Source organism: Zalophus californianus, chromosome 12, assembly GCF_009762305.2.
Source record: "Zalophus californianus isolate mZalCal1 chromosome 12, mZalCal1.pri.v2, whole genome shotgun sequence".
NCBI lineage: Eukaryota > Metazoa > Chordata > Mammalia > Carnivora > Otariidae > Zalophus > Zalophus californianus.
The window spans coordinates 11039801-11063489 of NC_045606.1; positions in this window are offsets into that span (position 1 = coordinate 11039801).

A 23689-nucleotide genomic window follows, 5' to 3' on the forward strand; every position below is an offset into this window, starting at 1 on the left:
CTCACTCATATGCAGTGAGCATCCTGGTGATTGGGCTGCATCTCAGTGGAGGCATCACACCATGCCTGGGAATCCCCAAATCCCAGACTCTTCTACTCGACAAGATCCAGCTTCTGTAATGAGGCCTGGCATAGTTCTGGCATTCTCTGCACCTGCGAGTCTATCAAAACAACATCTCTCCTCAATTTCTTTGAGGTTCTCACAGCCTTAGTCCTCCAGAGTCGGAACAGGAAGTATACTAGCTAAGTAGTCCAACCAGGGGTGAATGTCCTGTCTCTTCATCTTTCAGGAACTCTCTTTCTGAGCAATTTTTATCCTTATTCCTCCCAAGCCTACAGGAGAGGAATTAGCAGCAATTCAAAGGCCATTTCCAAGGCAAGTTTGAGAACAGAAAATCATCTCTCCTCCCAGGCTCAGCGTTCCCCCAGCAACCCCTTCTTCAAGGCCTCTCCTTAGAGTGATGGTTGTGTTGGGTAGAAGCTACACTTGACCAGTGGAAGCAGAGTCCCAAGTCCTCAAGGGGAATGATAGAGACATGAGCTGGAGGCAAGGACGGTGATAAATTTATACTTTGAAAGCCCAGGAGCTCAATATCCTGACCTTGTGGCTTTTAAGACCTTGGGGCTGGCAGACCAAAGAGCCACAGATGAGGAACATGAGTTCTCCTCACCTCTTCCCCAGGGGAACCCCAGCTCGTTATAATGCATTTGCATTGTGGTGATAGCCCCCTCCATGGAGAAAGGCCAAGACAGTTCCTACAAACCTTACAGGGTCAAAAACATCCCCTCCCAAGCTGATGGGGGAGTTTCCCAAATGATTGAAAGCAGCCTCCATTGGAGACCACCCCAGCGTTTGTCACAGCTCCTCCCAGCCCAGAGAGACACAACAAATATCCAATCCCCAAACAACCTAGGGGCCCGCTCCGCCTTGGGGACCCTGCCCACTCTGCCACCTTGAAAATGTACTTTGGCTTTAATAAAGTGCTTTGGGCTTCCTACTTTCCTTATGGCCGTCTATTCTGAGCAGGGCTCCCCACATAAATCCTCTTGTCGAGAATCCAAGGACCGAGACCTGCATTCACGCAATGCAGACTCTCTCAACCGTAAGAGCTGGAGTTGATAGTAGGGCTGCATCTCTCCTTCCAAGTGTCTGGAAGCCTTCCGGTGAGATGGCCAGCCAGAATGCTTGGCAGCACTCTGAAACAGAGTTTCAGGGTCTTAATACCATTTGCCCATAGTTTGGGGCTTTAACTATAGTTCCCACCAATAGGGAAGATCCCATTCAACATTCTCTGATATAATTTTGTTTTGTTTTGTTTGGGTTGGGTTGGTTTGGTTGTTTTGTGTTCTTTTGCCTTAGCAAGTAACAAGGTTCCACTAGAGATTTAAAACAAAACAAAACAAAACCCACTCCCCTGGAAACTCATCTTTGCTTTTCTAATCCCTTCATGGCAACGGCTTGAGGTTGCATTTAATGGCTATGTTCATTGTGCTTATCTTTGGGAAGAGCAAGGGCATATCTACATAGCTGATAGCCATCTTTCAAAGCTTCTTATTTCACACTTGATTTTAAACTTAAAATCAGGCTCTTGGACATAAGGAAACAGAGTATGCAGATAGGACTTTCTTAGAATTCTGCATGCTTTTCTACTCCTGAAATCAGCCATTGCAGAAATGCTAGCACACCCAGTGAAACAGTCGGTCCCAATTATGAACTATACACAAATATCTACTAAATGCATGTCTATGCACATGAATTTGCACATAACATGACTTCTATCAGTGTTCCCACTGTTAGACTAGCCCAGGGGTGGGAGAGAGCTTCCAGGGGGAAACCAACACCTGTGAGGCAGGAGTTGGATAGAAACGGAACTCAGCCAGGTTGCTCCAGGGGCAGTTTTCCAAGAAGAGATCTATAGACTCAGACAAGCAGATTCAAACTGCACTTAGAATTCAGACCGGCTTTAGAAGGGTTTTGACACAAAGAGGACCTGCCACATAGGAAGAGGAAGCTTGTGATCTTCCCCTGGCTGGATGTGTGAACAAGCAGAAACCAAAGCAGATGGCACTCTTCTTCACCTCACCATTGAAAAAGGGGGAAGTCGGCCCTTTTCGTCCCTCAGCTTTTCAATTATATTCAGCTTTGTAAAAGAGAAATCACTTGCATTTTTTATTTTTTTTTTGAAAAAATTTTTTACAAATACGTAAAGCACAGATAATTTTCCAAGGCAGCCAAACAACTCTGTATGATTCTATAATGGCGGGTACATGTCATTATGCATTTATCCAATCCCATAGAACGTATAATACCAAAAGTGAACCCTAACATTGAGTATGGACTCTGGGTGATAATGATGTGTCCATATAGGTCCATCCATTGTAACAGATGCACACTCTGATTGGGAAAAGGCTATGCATGTGTGGGACAGGGGGTCTATGGGAAATCTCTGTACCTTCCCCTCAGTTTTGCTGTGAACCTAAAAGTGCTCGAAAATAAAATATAAAGTCTACTAAAAATTATTACTCAGACTTTTGTCTTTTTACCGTTGGAAAAAGCAAAGCTGCATTTGATTCCATTCAACCTACACTTAGAGCAAAAGACCTGATTAAAGGTGGCTTTTGGTAGTACCACCTGGGCTCTCTCCAGAGGTTGTTCTGCCTTCCCATGCAATGCCTGCTTCAGGTAATTCTAATCTAGCTCAGAGATCTAAGAGGATGCTGACACCAGCCAAGCAAGACAAGTGGGGTGCATGTTAATAAGTCAGACCCCTTGGCTTTCTCCTGGAGTAAGTCTTTTTCTCCGGCCACCATATGGACTTGATTCACCCCCTGAAGAGGAAGGCTGCTGCTTCTGTCCTGCAACTGCTGGGAATTTTATGCCTAATAAAGGCTTCATTAACACACAAGTGTAATCATGCCTTGGGTTTAGTGGCTTGGGAGGCCTAGAGGTTTGGTATATTTTTTATTAAAATGTGCACTTTCTTCCATCTGTGCTTTTTTTAAAAAATGGGAGAAAATAATGGAAATGTGTCATTCCCTAATGATGAGTCTACTTGCACCTCCTTGCAAATGAGGTAAAATATTGAAGGCATCTTACACAGAGATGGGAATATTTTTCATGAATAGTAATAAAATAGTTACGTGTCCGATTCTGTTAGTATGGGCCCCTTCTTCTTCCCCAAACAATCCTTGATGTTGAAAGTGGATTTTGGAGAAATGGGTTGTTCCAAGACACAATTTATACATTGCTAGCAGCACCTCAACAAGAGCTGCAGGTGACCTTAAGAGATTTAAATGATATAGAGATGGCCTCAGCAATGGCTTCATTCTTGGTCCCACAGATCACTCCCATTACCTCTGCTAAAGCCTACACTTTGGTTTCCTTGAATGGTTGCCTCTTAGGTTCAGAAAGAAGATTCTTTCCCATCCGCGTCCGCTCCCACCTCCTCATTAACCCTTCAACTTGGAAATAAAAGAAAAATTGGCAATCTCTGAAAACACTCTGTTTGGGCTTTTGTGCGGTACTTACAGGATGGCTAAATTAACTCAGAGGATTCTTGGCTGGCAATCCTTCTTACAGCTCTTGTTAACTCATCAGTAGGCCAAAACTGCATAAACCAAGTTTTCCACGCAGTGATTATCCAATGGTTTCATTTGGTGGTTTCTTCCATCAACTAATTATAGCCTTCAAAAGAATGATATCACTGCCTGGCTAGAAGAAAAGTTAAGCTAATCAAAACCATTTTCATTGGTGAATGACAAGAGAGAAAATGAATTTAAGATAAAGAAATCAGCCTGCCAGGCTTGAGAGCCAGTGAATCCACAGCTGTAACACCGCGCTTCTTTGGCTAAGTTGGAGAAATACGGAGTTAGGGATATCAACGACCTAGAAGGAATTCCATAAGCGATCCTCCAAACTTCTCAGCTTACAAATGAAAAAGTGAAGTCTGGAGATTAAAATCACTTGCCCAAAATCTCAGAACAAAATTAAACTAAAACTTTGACCTAAGATACTCTGAAGCTGGGCGCCTGGGTGGCTCAGTTGGTTAAGCGACTGCCTTCGGCTCAGGTCATGATCCTGGAGTCCCGCGATCGAGTCCCACATCGGGCTCCCTGCTCGGCAGGGAGTCTGCTTCTCCCTCTGACCCTCTTCCCTCTTGTGCTCTCTATCTCTCATTCTCTCTCTCTCAAATAAATAAATAAAATCTTTAAAAAAAAAAAGATACTCTGAAGCTGTTAGTATAAAGTTCCATGTTCTAATCAAATGAAATAAAGTATGGAGAAAGAATAACCTTACACTTACTTGAATATATTCACAACAATTTTCAAAACATAATAGTCATTAATGTATTGTAGTTGGCAGAGGTGGTTCTGATTACCGTGAGTTTCAAAGAGCCAAACCAGAATTTCTGTGTCTTCATACACTTTTTGGGTTCATCTTCATTGCAAATGGACTGTTTGCTTGGACCATGCAGAATTTACACTCACTGTCACTCACCAGCCATTGACACTTCAAGGTGGTAGCTGCTCTGGCAACCAGGACTTTAAGCCTCACATGAGCCAGAATTCTCTGCCAAGCCTTGAGGGAAGTGTAGCATGATCCAAAAATATACCTTTGTCTTCTAAACCCTGAGTTTTGGGGATTTTTGATACATGGTAAAAATGTTCCAATCTTTTCTTTGTGTTTTTGCTCTTTGTACATCATTAATAAATCATTCCAATATCATTAAAATATTCTCCTATACTTTATTTTTTAAAGTTTTATTGTTTTACTCAATTTAGATTTGGTTATGGAATGAGGAAGAATCTGATTTTATTTTTATTTCAGTAGAAAGCCCAATATTTTATGGGTTAGTTGATTTTTTTCCCTTGCTGGTTTATAACACCACCTCTTGCATATACTTCTCAAACATGCATATGTGTGTTTTTTCTGGGCTCTTTATCTTATTCCATTGGCCTATTGGTCTACTGACTGATACAACAGTGTCTTACCATTTCTTTATAAGTTTTCATATCTATAAGATGTGCCCCTCTTTATTTTTACTCTTGTTCAAAACTGTCCGAAAATATTTGACCATGTAATATTTACGTGAATTTCAGCATCAACTTGTAAAGTGAAAAACTGTCTTAGAACATTATCTGGAATTACACCAAATTTATATATTTATTTGGGGAGAATTTCCATTGAGTCTTTCCTTTTCTGAAAATAAAACATGACATAGCTCTCCATTTATTTAGGTTTCCTTTTTTTTTCAAAATTTTCTTTTGTTCCTCGTTACCTTATAGTTTTTGTTGCAATGTTAATTATATTTTTATTAGCATTTGTAATTATTTGTCACTGACATATAAGCATATAGTTGTTTTTGCATGTAGATCTTGTATCTAGAACACTGATGAACTGCCTTATTACTTCAAATAATTTGTCTGTGAGAAAAGGCAACCTTGTGTCTTTCCTCTTTTATTTTAATTGGTCCTTGGGACACCAGTTCAATGAAGAAGAACCCAAGATACCAGGTAACCTTACCCTTTTCCTGATATTTAGGGAATTGCTTCTAAGGTTGCATATTTATGTGTACTTGTTGTAGGTGTTCGTTTTTTAAAACTTTCTATCAAGTTAAGGAAATTCCCTTCCCATCACGGTTGTTAGAAAAAGAAGGGGAATCTTTTATAAACATTCAGTTTACCAAAATTTGGTTTGCAAGGCCATTTTGGATCTCATGGGAGACTGTTATTAAAGAACTTCACTGAAAAGGTTCTGCATTTGCTTCTTCTAGGTGCCCTGTAAGTACCAACCACTCTGAACCAAATCTTATTTATATTAATGCCTTGTTTATGATTTTTCACCTCTTGACGGTCAGGATTGCAATTCAGGTATAGGCCCAGGGATTCAATTTCTCATAGGAATTTGTTTTTCCATGTCAAATTCATGGCATGAGTGAGCTTCCTTGTCATCTCACAATCCTATAGAGTTTATTTTTCTCCTTTCTCCAAAATTGTAGATCTTCTAAAGTCTTAGCTTCATCCAAGGACCTCCCATCCAACTCCCTTATATGTGGGAACAAGGAACAGAAACTCCATGTGGTCATTAAACCCAAACCCATAGTCCTACTAGGTCACTAGCTTCCCAGGGCTGCTGTGTTGCCCATGTCTTCATTGTCCTGGTGGTCAGCCTTTCTCTGCTTTAGACACACTTAAAGTGGCTCTCAAACTTTTTGGTTACAGGAAGCTTTTTCACTTGTAAATGTATTGATAACTCCAAAGAATTTTATTTAGGTGGATTATATTACTAATAGTTACTATATTTAAGTAAATTTAAATAAATGTATTTTACTGTACTTTAAGATTAAAATAAAAAATTAAATCCTCATTTAATAATTCGTTTAAAAATACCAATAATCATTCCACTAAATGTTAAGATAAATAATGTATTTTTATTAAAAAGTTCTCCAAAAGAAACATATTTGTGGGAAAGAGTGGCATTGCTTTACATTTTTGCAAATCTCTTTAATGTCTGGCCTAGTGGAAAACAGCAGGATTCTCATTTCTGTTTTTGTATTCAATCCATTGTGGTGTATTGTTTTGGTTGAGGTATATGAAGAAAATTCAACCTCACACAGATAAGCAGTTGGAAGAGGGAGGAATATTCTAGTAGCCTTTGCAGACAATTGTAGATACTCTTTAACACCCTCCCTAAATTCAGTGTTGATTTCTTAAGGATTGGCTGCAGTGTGGAATCCGGAACCATGATGATGAACTTGGTTCCTATAGTCTGTAACAGTAAAGTATATTTGGTCTATCTTACAAGTGGGTTGTGTCCTATATGCATGATTTTATTTAAAATATTGCTTCACTGAGTTTTGCAGATCTTCTAAATGTTGATACATTTTATTGTACAATATAAAAAAAAACCATGTTCATTAAACTCACCAGCAATCTCACAAATAGTGTTATGAGAGAAGTTTTAACCTCACAGATGCCTAAAATGAGTCCTTAGGGGTCCCTAGGCCACTTTGAGAACCATTACCCTAAATTATACACTTGTACTTTATTCATCATCCCTGAGGTTTTAGCTCTCCTGCATCTGCCATTTTTTCTGAACCAGAAGCAAGAAACCTCTGTCACCAAAGAAACATGCCACAGTGAAGAATTACAAAAAGCTATTGATAATTTCAACAATGTCTTCAAGCATGCATAAATTTACTGCATACTCACTGTGGGTCAGGCTGTGTTCCAGATAACAATCTAGGGAGGAGATAATGAATTAAATTCATGAAGAGAATAGTTTTATTAGCTTTAATTTGAGATTCAACTTTTTTTCTCTCAAAGTAGTCCAGTAACTATTGTTTAACAACTCACACTTGAGTTTTAAAAATACAAGTTGCTGAGGGATATGTTGGAACTCTTGGTACTAACTTTGCAACTTTTCCGCAAATCTAAAATTATCCAAAATAAAAGCTTGATTTTAAATTAATTAATAATTGTGCTTCCATTATGTTTTCTTGAGTTAGAAGTATTGGTTGATGAATTGGTTTAAGGTGGTAGCTTTCTGTTACAAAGAAATTAACTTTATTTAGAAACTTGACTTCCAAACAGAAAAATAACTGGATCATAAAGGAAGAGATGAGTTTGGAAGCAGTATAAAAAATGAATCCAGAAACACTATATATTAGTAAATATTATACTAATATAAAATAAATATTACATTACTTATATTATATTAGCATGTGTCCTAATGCATTGTTCTCTTTCTGTCTGTGTCAGTACCTAAGCTAAATGCGCTTTCACAATCACCTTATGCATTAGGCACTATGATTCTCTACCTTTACACAGTGACTCAGAAGGTTCGGTAACTTATTTGTCAGCGACAGAGCCAGAGCAAGAGACGACAGTCTCTCTGGATCCAGAACCCCTGCTTTTAGCTACTTGGCTCTAGGGCTCTTACTGATGTCATTTCCAGAAATGGAAAAATTCACAGTCATTGAAGCCGTTGCAGTGAACAGAGAAATGCTTTCATTGTTGTTGGATTTAGTCCTTAATTTTCCTGCGAACTTTATCCTTGAGCCAATTTTAAGGATGTGACTGTCAATAGCCTGGTTGGATGTTTAAAGGGTGATTTAAAGCTAAGGTGTCTTGTATGTACATTGGGTGAGAAGTCAAGGTATCCAGAAGGAGAAGTCCAGAAACCTAAAGCCGTTCTCAGAGAGAGAAGGGGGATTAAAGATACTTCCCCTACCAGAACAAAAATTAAACAAATGAATTTATTACAATTAATGTTTTCTTTTGCTTACACAATGCTTTATAAATTTTGGAAGTATTTTAGGGATTTTCAGAACATTCAAAAGTAGAGAGAATATACACATAAGCCATAATCAATTAGGTTAAACAATTACAGGTATTTTAACAATCTTGTTTTATCTTTTACCTGCACACTTTTTTGGAAGGATATCTAGAGTATGTTAAAGCAAATCTCGTATTTCATATCACTTTGACCATAAATGCTTTGTGTCCTTTTAAGATTTTTAAAAAGACAACAATGTACAATGATTCACTTGACAAAATGAGCAGTTCTTCCTCTAATTATTTAATGCTCAGTTTGGGCTTACATTCCCCTGATTGTCTGAAAAATAACATCATACGATTAGTTTATTTAAATCTGGACCCAAATAAGTTCCATGTACTGCATTTGACTGATGAGTCCCTAAGGCTTCTTTCATCTCTAACAGTCTGCCCTTACCCCCCCCCTTTTTTTTATGTCATGTGCTTGTTAAGTAACCAGGTCATTTCTCTTGTTGCCACTCCTACAGTCTAGATTTGGTTGGTTGCTTCTATGTGGTATCACTTAACATGTTCCTCTACTCCCTGTATTTTCTTTAAGCTGGTAAGTGGATAAAGAGGTTTGATTGGATGCTGGTTCAATTTTTTTGGCTAGGAATACATCATAGGCATCTCATTGTGAGTGATATTAGATGACAGGGATGAGTCTATGGGTTTCAGGTGGTCAGCCTGGTCCAGCCATCACAACATTCCCTACCCACCTCTGCCTAACGGTTTTAGCATGCAGTTTTGATGGTCACCAAAGGCCAGTTTTTCATGAGGGGCTGCAAAATGATTATCTAATTCTATCAATCCTTCTGCTTTTACTAGCTGGAATTCTACTACAAACATACTCTGAAATATAATGTGTGCCCCCAAGAGAGGATTAATGGTTGATCCTTTATTTACCAGTTATTCAGAATAATGAGTGGTGCTCTAGAAACTTCCGAAGTGACTAATTTTCTTAACATCATTTGAAACCACATAGTTTTACATACTTTACATGTTTCAAGCCATTAATGACATCTGTAAATAGCATGGAGTTGGATTTTATCTCATTTCTCTATAAATTCATCTAAGAGCTTCTGCGTTTTAACTGTGAGTCTAGTTCATATATGTTGAATGGCCTATTTGATAAGTGTGATCTTTTTTTTGTTGTTCTCTTTGAATTTTGGTTTCCTCTTTCAGTATTTTCTACATGGACTACATTTTGTTTACATTTATGTATTCAGAGTTTTGGAGTGTATATTTAATAGAGAACTATTGGGATATCTTCTCAGGCCATGCCCCTTGGCCTGAGAATGCGCCTACATCCAGATGGGTGACCCCTTGGCAGCCATATTTGTACAGTATGACCCTACAGCACTGGCCCTCGTTGAGGGAACTATGGGTATAGAAATCTGACTCTAACTGGGCTGATCAAAGTCTCTCTCCCAGGGATTTGGAATTGGAACCTTATTTGTGCTATCCATTTGGGGTTCCCTCCAGAGGTAAGGAAACCTATAAACCAGAGCTGTGTTTGAGTCTTTGCACCATTCATAGTGGAAACTGGAAAGAAGGAAAGATGAAGCAGAGGTTCAAATATATTTAAAAGTGTCCTAGAAGGTAGAGAGAGGAAGCAAGAGACAAAGAGAGGGCAGGAGAGTGGGGGAAGGGAGAGGCTTGCCTGAGCACCTGGATTACCTGTGACTCTTTAGCCCCTGAATCTAATCCTTCATGGGCCCTGCTGCACTTCCTACCTAAGATCCCATGTGATGTCTCACCTGTATTTAAATGGCACCAGCTTGGTGTTAGCTTCTGGCCATGCTGCATGTTGAAAGTGGCTCCCCAAGAATACGCCTCAATGGTGCAGGTCACTGACATGGCCATGGCCTCTGGGCTCTCCACTGCCCACACCCACTCAGACCCTCTCTTTTGAAGCCCCATCACTCTCCTGAGATGGAGTCAGTCCTTTACAAAGGTGCCAGGCTGGCTCTTTCCCTCATACACACCTGGCCTGCATCTCATTACAGGAAAATTGTGCTTTTGGTAGATGGGCCTTGGCTGTTTCCCAGCCACTGCCTTCTACTATCCTACACTGCTGGATGCAACCCTGCATTCTCTCCAGGGGATTTCCTGTAGCTTCTCTCACTAGGCTTGAGGTTAGGGGAAGCAGCTCTCTCCATGGAGGGGGCAGAAATCACAGCACCCGTAAAAACTCTCTGTACAGAAATCCACTCTGAAATTTCCAGCCTCAAACATTTTTTTCTTCTTTTAAAGATTTTATTTATTTGTCAGAGAGAGAGAGAGAGAGGCAGGCAGAGGGAGAAACGTTAACTTCAAAGTTTTATAAACATCAGGAGGGTATTGAGCTAAGGGTCACAAAATTGGTTATTGGCCATCTCCCTTCCCAGGTTATGCTTAGGTGATCAGCCCTTTACTTTGGAATGTGGGGGTAAGAAGACAACTCCCACCCTGGGGATTAAATGAGCAAATATTTACTTCCACAAGTATAATATACACATATGCATAGTGTTCTCTAAGTCTCTTCTGCTCACTCAGAACTCAGGGTCATTATTTATCCAAAATATACTAAATGAATAGGTTCAGTTGGAAAACTCCCAAAACTTGTAATAATCTGAGTGTTTAAAAGATTGATTCATTCTCTGATTTTTTTTTTCTCACTGACCTAATATTTCTTTAAGGTTAAAACTAATAATATTTCATACTAACACCTTCTATTTGCTTATTCTTTAGCGTTTACACAAGATTTCAGATGAATGATTTCATTTTATCTTTATAGCAATCCTTTAGGGTTAACTTCATTACAGAGCATAAGAGACCTTGATCCATTACACAGACCCAGGTTGTCCTTATTTTATACTGCTACTACAGCTTAAACAAATAAACAAATGCAGTAACAACAACAATGACATGGAGACCCTTTCCTGAGAAAGATATTTTAATTACTAGTCACGTTTGTATCTGAGCCCAAGTGTTGTGGCTGATGGCAGTCAGCAGGGAGGCCAGGAGCTGAATGGATTAAATGACCCTCTTTGTGGCAGTGGCTCAGTCTTTCTGGTGGGGGTGGGGAGGGGTATTTAAGAATTTTCTTTCTTGAGACCCCAAAACAAAAGCATCTCTATGTTGTAAAGATATCTGATCCCCAATGCTCTGTAGGCCTGTGAAGTTATGAAGACCAGGCTCAGCTCAAAGCTATGTAAGTAAAATACAAAATATCAACACCTTGATTTCCTTGCATTTCACACCTGTGCTCCCCCCCACCAACACCCCCTTTTGAGCAGCAGATTCTCAGCCAGGTCCAGCCTCAGCCCCACAGGAATGAACATGCTTACAACACACAATGAGCTTCTTCTTCCACTCGTCAGTTCCTGCTGGAGTTGCCCACCCAAACACTGTTCGCAGTTAAGATTAATCAGTGTATTTGAAATTGGAATCATCTTTTCTCCTTTGTTTTCTCCTTTGCTCTAACTAAATTCCCACCCTAGTCTCAAGGCATGATAAATACATAAACTATTAGGGAATAAATTTCAGACCCCTTTTGCTCTACTTTTTCCATTTGCAACTTTCTAGTGCCTTCCAGTTTGGAGAGAGAATTATCTGCCCATTCCCACCCCCACTCAGCTCCTCCCAGTAAGCTAAAAAAATCTCTAACTTATTCTTTTATCAGTTGCATCACATTCTTTCTCACTGGTATTCCAAAGCTTCTTCAACCCTTCCCTTCGTTAGTTCATACTACTTCCAAGATTTTTATCCTTATGAACAGATCTGTAATCAGCATCTTCATCTCCTATTGTTTCCAATTGTTTTCCTTATTGTTCCAATATGTTTACATTTCTGTGGGATAGATTCCCAGCAGTCAAATCAAGAGTACCTCTATTTTCGATTTTAAGAGATGTTGATAAATTGCTTTTTAAAATGTGCTGAAACTGTACATTTCCATCTGTAGCGGATGAAATGAGTAGGTGTTATGACTCACTGATTTTTACCAGTCTGATGGTAAGAAATAGTATCTGGTTGTCATTTCTGACTCTGAGGAGGGGTGGAGAATATTTTCATGTTATATGAAAAAATAGCTCTATCATATAAAAATAGAGCTATTTTTACATATTTTATATTATTTATTGTTTAGTGACTGAAATCCCATCACTTTTAAAAGTTTGCTTTATTATACTTTAAATTTCAGAGAAATTTTAAAGGAAAAGGTATAAATGATTCTATGCTATGAGGCTTGGAAGGAAATATGACTCAAGAGTTTGGAACAATGTCAAAAATTAAATTCTTTGAAACATAATAAATTATTTCAATGAGGCATCTGTTAGAATAGGGCAACTGACAAGCAGCTTCCAGTGTATTCTCCCTTGATGTCTCCCTAAAATACCCAGGAGGACATAGGAAAGGTTTAAAACAAAATGAAATTGAAAACTGAGATGGGCAGTTGACCTTATACTAGATTCTGAGAGAAAATGACACTAATTATGTGGCGGATGACACAGGATTGGGAAAAAAAAAAAAAAAAGACAAGGCTTATCGTATGGAATATCTTGGTTTCGCTTAATGAAACCAAACCCATCTAAGCGAAGAGAGGAGATACTTTGCATCTCCCTCACCAAGTACTCTGGTAAGCAAAGCTTTAGGGCTTATACCAAAAAGGAAATGGTACCATCATTTTTCTACCTCCAAGATGCTGATTTGGGAGTTGACCAACATTCCTTCTCCTCTACTGCTTCTTTCCCCATCTCTCTTATCTTTATTTATTTACTTATTTGAAGACCTAGAGAAAGATTCAACCAAACTGCGGGTGACCATTCCTTGCTAACCCTCAGGAGCCACTTGGTGAAGCAAGCTGAATGCTAATTTAGTATCCTTCTAAATTATTAGGGTCATCTCATCTTTTATAGTCATCTTTCTATATTCCAGCAGAGATTGCCTTTTATGTGTGGTTGGACAGTATGTGCAAAGGGGTGAATTCATTGCACACTCACATGGTTGTCCAAGCAAAGGCCCTCTCTTGTTTTACCCATTTATTTATTTATCCACCCCCTCCATCCCCCATTTTCATTCCTACTCCCTAAATATCCTGTTTTTTAATATAAACCCTTAACTTTTATGTAATAAAATATACCACATTTTCCCTATTGTTTATGCTTTTGGCATTGTGTCTAAGAAGGCCTATTTCAGACACCTGTCTTGAGTGGACTGCTATCATATACTGTATAAGCTGTAAAAAATAAAACAACTATTCACAGGTGTTGGACAACAACCAACACAGGGTTATAGTCCTTAAGAAATGAGAGGCACATGAGGTGAGCTTCACACTCACTCAACTTTTTCTCCCAGTGCATTTTTCAAACCATGGCACAGGAAAATGGAGCCCAAGCAGTTCATAAAATTCAACACTGATTATCATAAAACTCTCAGCAAACGAAGAATAGAAAAGAACTTTCTAATTTCAATATAGAATACATGTAAGAATTAGAGATAATGATATAGACAATGGTAAAGTTGGAATACGTTCTACCTGATTTCAGGAATGGAACAAATGTGTCCAATATTACCTCTCATATTTGACACTGTATTAGCAGTTCTTCTCAGTTCAATAAATGAGGAAAAACAAAATACATAAAGATTGGGAAGTTGCACAATAGTTTTTATTCTCGGATAACATGATTGCTAGCTAATTCAAAGGAGTCTACAAATGGACTCTTATAATCAATAAGTGAATTTAACAGAATTTCTGAATACAAGGTCGCATAAAAATATTATTTCTATATGATATAAACAACAGTAATAAACAATTAGAAAATAAAATGTCATTTATAACAGCATCAAAAATATAAAATATCTAGAAACAAATTTATTGAAAGGTATGGAAGACCTCTACACTGAACACTACAGAACAGTGCTAAAAAGGCAAAGAATACATAAAAAAAGGTGGAATAGTTAACTGTTGCTGTGTACAAAATTGCCACTTTTTTTTTTTTACTTAAAACACATTATTTCACAGTTTCTGTGGATCAGAAGTTCAGGCACAGCTTAACTAGGATCTTTGTCTCAGGGTCTCACCATGTTGCAAAGTGTTGATGGACAGATTCTCATCTGAGACTTGACTGGAGAAGAATTCACTCCCAAACTCACTCAATTTGTTAGCAGAATTCATGTCCTTGTGGCTGTAGAAGTGTGAGCTTCTTTGTTGGCTGTCTGCTAGAAGTCGTGCTCAGCTTCTAGAGACTGCCTGCAGTTCCTTGCCATGTGGCCCTTTTTGCAGGCAGTTGACAAGATGGTAGTTTGCTTCTTTAAGTTCAGCAAGAGAACAATAGTAAATCTGATAGCAAGATGGAATCTTATATAACATAATGTAATCACAGCAGTGACATCCCATCACCAGTGCCATATTCTAGCACTAGCAGAATCTGCAAACTTTCCCATCTCTCTAAGGAAGACGATGTCTATCACTATGTTGTGAGAAAGCCCCTAAACAAAGAAGATAAGAGACCTAGAACCAAGACCTAGAACCCAAGATTCAGCATCTTGTTACTCCACATATGCAATGGGAAAATGATAGTCTCTTCAAAAAATGGTGCTGGGAAAACTGGACAGCTACATGCAAAAGAATGAAACTTGACCACTTTCTTATACCATGCACAAAAATGCACATGCACATAAGCATTGGCATATTGCTCTAAAAAAACAGTGTACTAAGAAAAATAAGGAAGAGACTGCAGAATATGCTAAACTTTTGGTCAAGAGAAAGAAGGAGGCCAAAGAAAAATGCCAGGAACAGATTGCCAAGACACAGAGGCTGTCCCCTCTGAGAGCTTCTACCTCTAAGCCAGAATGCGGTCAAAAATGAGATTTTTCTAAGAGTAGCAAATAAGATCATACATAAAAAAGACAATGATCCTTAATTCCCTACCTCACACCATACTAAAAAATTAATTCATGGTGTATCATAGACCCAGATCTTCTTGAAAAAAATGTAGAGTAATATCTTCATGACTTTAGGGGTAGCAAAGATATCATAAATAAAATCCCACAAAAACTAAACATAAAAGAAAAAATAGTAATTTTGACTTTAGTTTAATTATGAACTGTTTATCAAAAGATGTCATTAAGAATGTGAATAAGCAGGTGAAAAACTGAGAGCTTCTCGCCTAACATGAGGAACAAGATAAGGATGTCTACTTCCACTTTTACTCAACATAGTACTGAAAGTCCCAGTCACAACAATTGGACAAGAAAAATAAAGAAAAGGCATCCAAATTGGTAAGGAAGAAATAAAATTTTCACTGTTTGCAGATAACATGATACTTTCTATAGAAAACCCTAAAGACTCCACCAAAAAACTACTAGAACTGAAAAAATCAGGATGCCTGGGTGGCTCAGTAGATTAAGTGTCTGCCTTCGGCTCAGGTCATAATCCCAGGGTTCTGGGATTGAGTCCTGCGTTGGGCTCCTTGCTCAGCAGGGAGCCTGCTTCTCCCTCTGCCTTCTCTGCCTGCCACTCCCCCTGTTTGTGTTCTCTTTCTCTGACAAATAAATAAATAAAATCTTTTTTAAAAAAAGAACTGATAAATGCATTCAATAAGGTTACAGGATACAAAATCAATATACAAAAACCCACTGCCCTTCTATCCACTAATAAGGAAGTAGCAGAAAGAGAAATTAAGAAAACAATTTGATTTACAATTGCACCAAAAAGAATAAAATACCTAGGAATAAATTTAACCAAAGAAGTGAAAGGCTTGTACTCTGAAAACTATAGAACACTGATGAAAGAAATTGAAAGTGACACAAATATATAGAAAGATATTCCATGCTTATGGATTGGGAAAACAAATATTGTTAAAATGTATATACTACCCAAAGCAATCTACAGATTTAATGCAATCCCTATCAAAATATTAAGAGCATTCACAGAACTAGAACAAACAATCCCAAATTTTGTATGGAATCACAAAAGATCCAGAATAGCTAAAGCAATCTTCAAAAAGAACAAAACTGGAGGTATTATAATGCCACATTTCAAGATATAGTATAAGCTGTAGTAATCAGAACAGTATGGCATTGGCACAAAGATAAACACATAGATCAATGGAACAGAATAGAGAGCCCAAAAATAAATCCACAGATATATAGTCAGTTAATATTTGACAAAGGAGGCAACAGAATATGCAATGGGAAAATGATAGTCTCTTCAAAAAATGGTGCTGGGAAAACTGGACAGCTACATGCAAAAGAATGAAACTTGACCACTTTCTTATACCATGCACAAAAATAAATTCAAAATGCATTAAGCGAATAAACGTGAGACCTGAAACCATAAAAATCCTACGAGGGAGCACAAACAGTAATTTCTCTGACATCAACTGTAGCAACATTTTTCTAGATACGTTTCCTGAGGCAAGGGAAACAAAAGCAAAAATAAACTATTGGGACTACATCAAAACAAAAAGCCTCTGTAGAGCAAAGGAAACAATCAACAAAACTAAAAGACAACCTACTGAATAGGAGAAGATATTTGCAAATGACATATCTGATAAAGGATTAGTATCCAAAATATATAAAGAACATATACAACTCAATGCCAAAAATACCCAAGGAATCAGATTGAAATGAGCAGAAGACATGAATAGACACACAGATAGCCAGCAGACACATGAAAAGATGCTCAGCATCACCCATAATCAGAGAAATAAATCAAACCCACAATAAAATGTCACCTCACACCTGTCAGAATGCCTAAAATCAAAAACACAAGAAACAAGTGTTGGTGAGGCTCTGGAGAAAAAGAAGTCCTCATGTACTGTTCATGAGAATGAAACTTGGTGCAGCCACTGGGGAAAACAGTATGGAGGTGCCTCAAAAAATTAAAAATAGAATTACAATAGGATCTAGTAATTCCACTACTGGGTATTTGCTCAAAGAATATGAAAACACTAATTCGAAAAGATTTTTGCACTTCTATATTTATTGCAGCATAATAATGGATAGCCAAATTATGGAAGCAACCTGTGTCCATCAACTTATGAATGGATAAAGAAGAAGTGGTATACACACACACACACACACACACACACACACACACACACACACACACTGGAATATTACTCAGTCATAAAAAAGAATGGAATCTTGCCTTTTGCAACAACTTGGCTGGAGCTAGAGGGTATAATGCTAAGTGGAATAAGTCAAGTGGAGTTGAAGTGAAGAAAGATAAATACCATATGATCTCCTTTATATGTGGAATTTAAGAAACAAAACAAGTGAGCAAAGAAAAAAAGAGACAAACCAAAAACCAGACTTTTAAATATAGAGAACAAACATGGTTACCAGAGGGGAGGTGGGTGGAGGATGGGTGAAGTAGGTGAAAGGGATTAAGAGTACATTTATCGTGATGAGCCGAGTAGCATATAGCATTGTTGGATCACCATACTGTACACCTGAAACCAATCTAACACTGTATGTTAATTATATTAGAATTAATTTTTTAATTTAATTTTAATAATTAAAATTTTAATTTTCAATTTTTAATTTTAAAAAAATTGAATTTTTAAATTCAAAATAATGTGTGAATAGGTGAGTCACAGACTAAGAGAAGAACTCATGTTCAGATTATATAAAGAATTTCTGTCATCAAAAAAATAAATAGCTGTTTATTAAAAATGGAGAAAAGCCTGGATAGGCAACTCAAAACAGTGGATATTTAAATATCTAATAAGCATATTAAAAGATGCTCAACCTCATTAGCCATTAAAGAAATGCAAGTTAAAATTACAATGTATTACCACTATCTGCCCACCAGAATATCTGAAATTAAAAGGAGTGAAAATACCAAGTGTCACTGAGGACACAGAGCAACTGCATGGCTGGGGAAGGTGTAACTTTGTTCAAACACTTTGGAAAACTGTATGGCACTATATAATACTACACACATGCCTACTTTATGGCCTGCAATTCCACCCCTAGATAGAAACCCAAGAGAAACATATGTGTCCACCAAAAAGGATGTGTTAGAATAGCCATAGGAACTTCCTTCATTATAGCCCAAAAGTGGAAAAAAAGAGTTACCATGTCAGCTGGGGAAAAGTATAAACTCATCATGTGATATTCCTGCAATGAGATACTATACAAGAGAATAAACCCTGATGCACACAACAACATAGGTGAAAATCTTAAACATTTTGTTAAGCAAAAGAAACCAGACACGCAAGAGTATATATTATAGAATTAGAACTCTATACTGTACAAAAATAGTAAAAATCAGCCTGTGGTGTTAGATGTCAGAATAGTGGTCAGGATTTTTTTTTTTCCTGGGAAAAAGCAGGAGGGCATTTTCTGGGGTGAGGCAAACTATATGCTGAACTTTGTGGTGGTATATAGTTGCACATAAGTGCAAAAAATCATCAAACTGTATACTTACGATTTTTGCACTTTACCTCATGAGTTATATCTCAAAAAAAGCAAAAAAGCAAAATATAAACAGCATCCATATCAGATTTCTCTAGTTGCTTATCTAATTTTTGACAATATAAAAATTATGACTTATTTAGGAAAGCATATAGAACTCCATTCAGCAGAAGTATACACAAAGAAAAAGCCTTGAACCTATCCCAAAATTCTGGCTAATGATGTACATTTATAAGTTTAAGTAAAGTGCTAATTTGTGGTATGAAAGAAACCCTCTTTTACTCTCTGTAGATCATGAAGTTTTTTTTTTTAAACAACTTCTATTAACATTTCAGCTTTATCTTTTATCTTTAGGTCTTTTTCTAGAGACTACATTTGCATACCATTTTAGGTAAGGATCCAGTTGTATTTTTCTTTGGATACGGATCACTTTCCTTGCTCCTTGAAATAATTTTCTTCTTCATTATGCACTAATTTCTATTTACACATGGATCTAAATTCCCAATTCTATTCTATTTATTTTCATGCCAATCTTATACTGTTATTATTAGTATGGCTTGGTGGTAGGCCCTCACTGAAAGGAGAGAAATTCCCCTTCTCAAAGTTACTTAGTTATTCATAGATCTTATTCTTCAGTGGACATTTAGAACAAATCAAGTTCTTTATAAAACTGTGAAACCAAATTTTTGACAGGGGTTGAATTGTGTTAATTATTTCAACTCCTGTATTTTTTCTCTTTTATATTTCATCTGCTTCTTTTCAATGACTTCTTCCTGCTTCATATAAATAATAACCCCCCTGATGCCTTGGAGGTATTGTTGTGCTTACTTTAAATTCATTGCTCATCTGATCTAATAATACTTCTTTTTGCAGTATGTTTTTTGTACTTGTTGATATTTTTTAAGTAGTTGTGTTCTCTCATTTCTTCTTTTGGCCTGTGACTTTAAGTTTCCCTGGGAATATCAGCTACCTTATCTATTAATGTGCATAAAGGAAAGGTCAAAACACACACTCTAGTTCTCATCCTACCAGACAGTTTAGGGGAGGCGAGGAGGTGAACCCAAGAACTCCACTGATCACCAGTCAACTCTTGGACCACAACGCCATCTACAAACTCATCCAAAGAATTGGAAGTCCACCAGCTCTGGAATTTGGGGGAGGGATGTGGAATGCTGGATGTCAAAGGCCTGGTCTGGTTGCCACATCTGGTTTCCCCAGCTCTGCAGGGATTTTATGAAGTTGATACTTCCCTGCCAATGTGGGGTGTCCTAAGGTGATAGAACCTGTGACACTCTTCCAACTGAATGGGACAGGCAGCAGAACTTAAAATGCTCTTAATGTTCTATATCTTGATAGAAATGTGGTTCACATTTGTCAAAATCATTGAACTGTACACTCAAGACCTGTGCGTCCCACTATGTAAGCAGAATACCTGGGACAGGCCATTACTATCATCATCTCTCGTTTTACTGTTACTGAACAGTGATCTGGATATGCTAGTATTAAAGTAAGTTGTAAAACTAAATTGGAATTATAAATATGAGAAAGAAAGATGTAATACTCTATTTGTTAGCTCTTACCGTATTTCCTCTGGAATCCCCAAAACCTCATTGAAAAAAAATACCAGAACTACGGAGAGTTTAGTAAGATTGCCAGTTAATCAATAAACGACATCGATCTATAACTGGGGTCACAGTTCAAACGCATACAGCATTTTCACCAAATGAAAATGGGTGAAAGGAAATAAATTGTGAGGAAGGCAGTACAAATTTTTTATTTTATTGAATTTTGGTTTAAACAAGTGATATAAACAATTGCTATACTGAAGATTATATTTTAAATTTGAAGTGGAAAAAATATAAATTGATAAATCAAAACAATCTCATTTTACCATTTTTTCTCACTTGGGGATACTGATTTAAGCCTGAAAAAAATAACACATTTTAGAGTAAGATAGCAATATCAAGTTTTATGTTTCCATTGTCATGTGCAGAACAGAATTCAACCCTGAAGCCTTTAACTGGGAGTAATATTTTGTTTCATATGGTTTCATATGTCATAAGAGAAAACAGCTGCTCACAAATTTAGGAAATTCCTAACTTAACATAATCTTTGTATGATGATTTTTCTATTTAGTGCAATCATACCCCGGATATTTGCACAGTTCTCATGGAATGATATAAACATGTGTCACAGTATGTTCTGAGCTCAAAAACTTCCATTTGTAGCTCTTCATTCAGTCTTTTCTGCTAAAGATAAAGTGAGCATTGTTGGTTCCTTTTCTCAAAATGAGAAGTTGGCACACAGTAGGCTGTGTAGACTGTAGGGTTCAGAGGTTAAGAGCATTGATTCGGCAGCCAGACTGTGTGAATTCTATCCTAGCTCCAACACTTGGGAATTGTGACCTGGAGGCAATATTTCAACCTTTCTGGGCCTCAGCGCATCATCTATAAAGTGATGACAATTTTAGCATCTATACCAGAAGGAAGATTAAATCACGGAACATATGCATAGCTCTAAGAACAATGCTCATTGTATAGCAAGCACATTTTATTAGTTATTATTAAGAACCTGTTTTAGAATTCAGTTTTTAACCCCACTATTAGGGAATATAGTTCATGCTGACGTATTTTCATTTTTGGAAACTGATTGCAATGTAAGAAGGAAAGCTAAGGCTGAAGTCCACCATGTCTGAGGGTGCTAAATCATCACTGGATATCTATCTATAGGCTCTTTCATAGAATATTTTCAAAGTAGGTAGGAATGTTTGTCAAAGCAAAGGCCAAATCTTGGAGTCTTCTTTGTAAGCTGAGGTGGGTATTTTCCTTGAATGATCTAACAAGTCAATTCATTTCTAATCCTCTGCTAAGCTACTACCCTCCATGCAGAAGAGCAGACCAACAGACTACTGCAATGTGTATCCAAACCATTGAGAACAGTATTGAACCTCCCCCACCAGGGTCAAGCGACCTGAGTGTATCCAGGTTACAGTGTTAATTACCCCACATCCATGTGATACTCTGTTTCTAATTCTTTAATTCAAAGTGAGTATTTACTTCATTTGAGGCAGCAAGTAGATGAAAAGTTAATATCTTAGACGTAGATGTCCTGACAAATGAGGTGATAACCCCGGGCATGGAAGGAATATCATCTGTAGGTAGATTTACCAATTTTGTCATGTTTATTAAAATTCTTTACATAGTTCAACACACAAAAATAAGTCATTATTTGATCTTATGTTTTCATGGACACTGTCCAAATTTTCTTTTGGTGCATAAGATTTCACACTGCCACCATAAATTAAAATAACTAACAGGGAGGTATTATTATTTGTCTTATCAACTATGATAGAAAATGCCACAAGTGACTCAAAATTCCATGCCATTTTTTCCTATAACTTCTCAGCCATATTTTAACATGCTGAAGGTATTTAGGGAAAATTTAAGCTTCTGTAACAAAGTACAGTAACATAAAGAAAAGAGAAGTTTATTTCTCTCCCGTCTAATAGTTTCAGAGTGGAGCCCTGGTTGGCTGGGCTGCTCCGCCTCATGCAGTTTCCATTGCAGGTTCCATCTTGTTCCAGCCTTTCTTGAGTTGTTTACCTTGTCCGCATGATTGAAATGAGGACCCATTTGCAGGAAGTGCTGAAGAACATGACAAGCATTTTTCTCAACCAGTGACACAGGATTAATATGTATCCCTTTTGTTCATTGCACGGGTGTTAACCTAATCACATGGCTACCATCGCCACAAAGGAGGCTGGAAAGTGTAGTCCATATAGAATTTGGCAGAAAACTATCACCCTCCACTAGAAAGAGTAACAGGTATTTCCCACTAGATTTATATTTGTAAATGTTTGTCAGAGTCATGCAATTTTTGGTACACTGAATAGATACATAAATTTATTATCTAGAAAATGTTTTGATGTGTAGGCATTTTTTTCCATTTAACATGGGACTTCGTGTTACTATAGCACAACTATTCAAATTCTGAAATTAAAAGTCTGGTCTTTCTATTTCAATTTATGATGTAAATCACTTGGGTGCCTGGGTGGCTCAGATGGTTAAGCGTCTGCCCTCGGCTCAGGTCATGATCCCAGAGTCCTGGGATCGGGTCCCGCATCGGGCTCCTTGCTCCTTGGGAGCCTGCTTCACAAACTCTGGTTAGTTATAAAATGACATCTTAATAAAATTGGCTTTCACATGCTTCTCTTTCATAATTAGTCTCTCATTTTTTTTCAAACATCTATTCTTCTTCATCTTTTATTCTCCCAAATTTTGATAGAAACACAGAAAGAAGAAACTCTTTGTTTTTACAGAACTTTAGGATAAGGAAAACAGTATTACAAGTAAAATGTAAGTGGCAACTGGCATCGAACCTCCGTGCGCAGAGAGCCAGAGGAGGGCTGTGCTTCCCGGGAGCCTGTGTGTTCCATCCACCCAGAACAGCCCCTGCATGGGATGGAGGTCCAGGGTTGCAAGATTGTCTGCCTCACCAGAGAATCTGGAACTCTGGATTCCTGTTGCCATCCCCTGATTAAAACAAGATATATGGCCAATTAACTCAAATTAGAAAACAAAGTAAAATAATAAAAGCAAAACTACATGTAGTCAGGCTGCCAGTGTGCAGGCCCCCCCAAACACTTCTGTGGGCTGGAACGTGCTTACAGATGACCAGTTTGCATCTTCTGACTTAAGGCTTATAAGCAATAACCGGTGGAAAATTTTAAGAGAATAAAAAGCTCACACTTGTAATGATGACAAAAATTATTAACGACTGAGAAATAAACTTTAGAGGAGTTGTTAAAGCCAATAGGAAAAAAAATTATAAAACTGAATTGATGGATATAAAAGATTTAAATAAATCCTAATTATACTGCATTTCAGTAAGAGAAAACAATCTTATGGCTACTGTGATGATTAACTTTATGTGTCACCTTGCCTGTGCCACGGCTCCTGGTTTTTGGT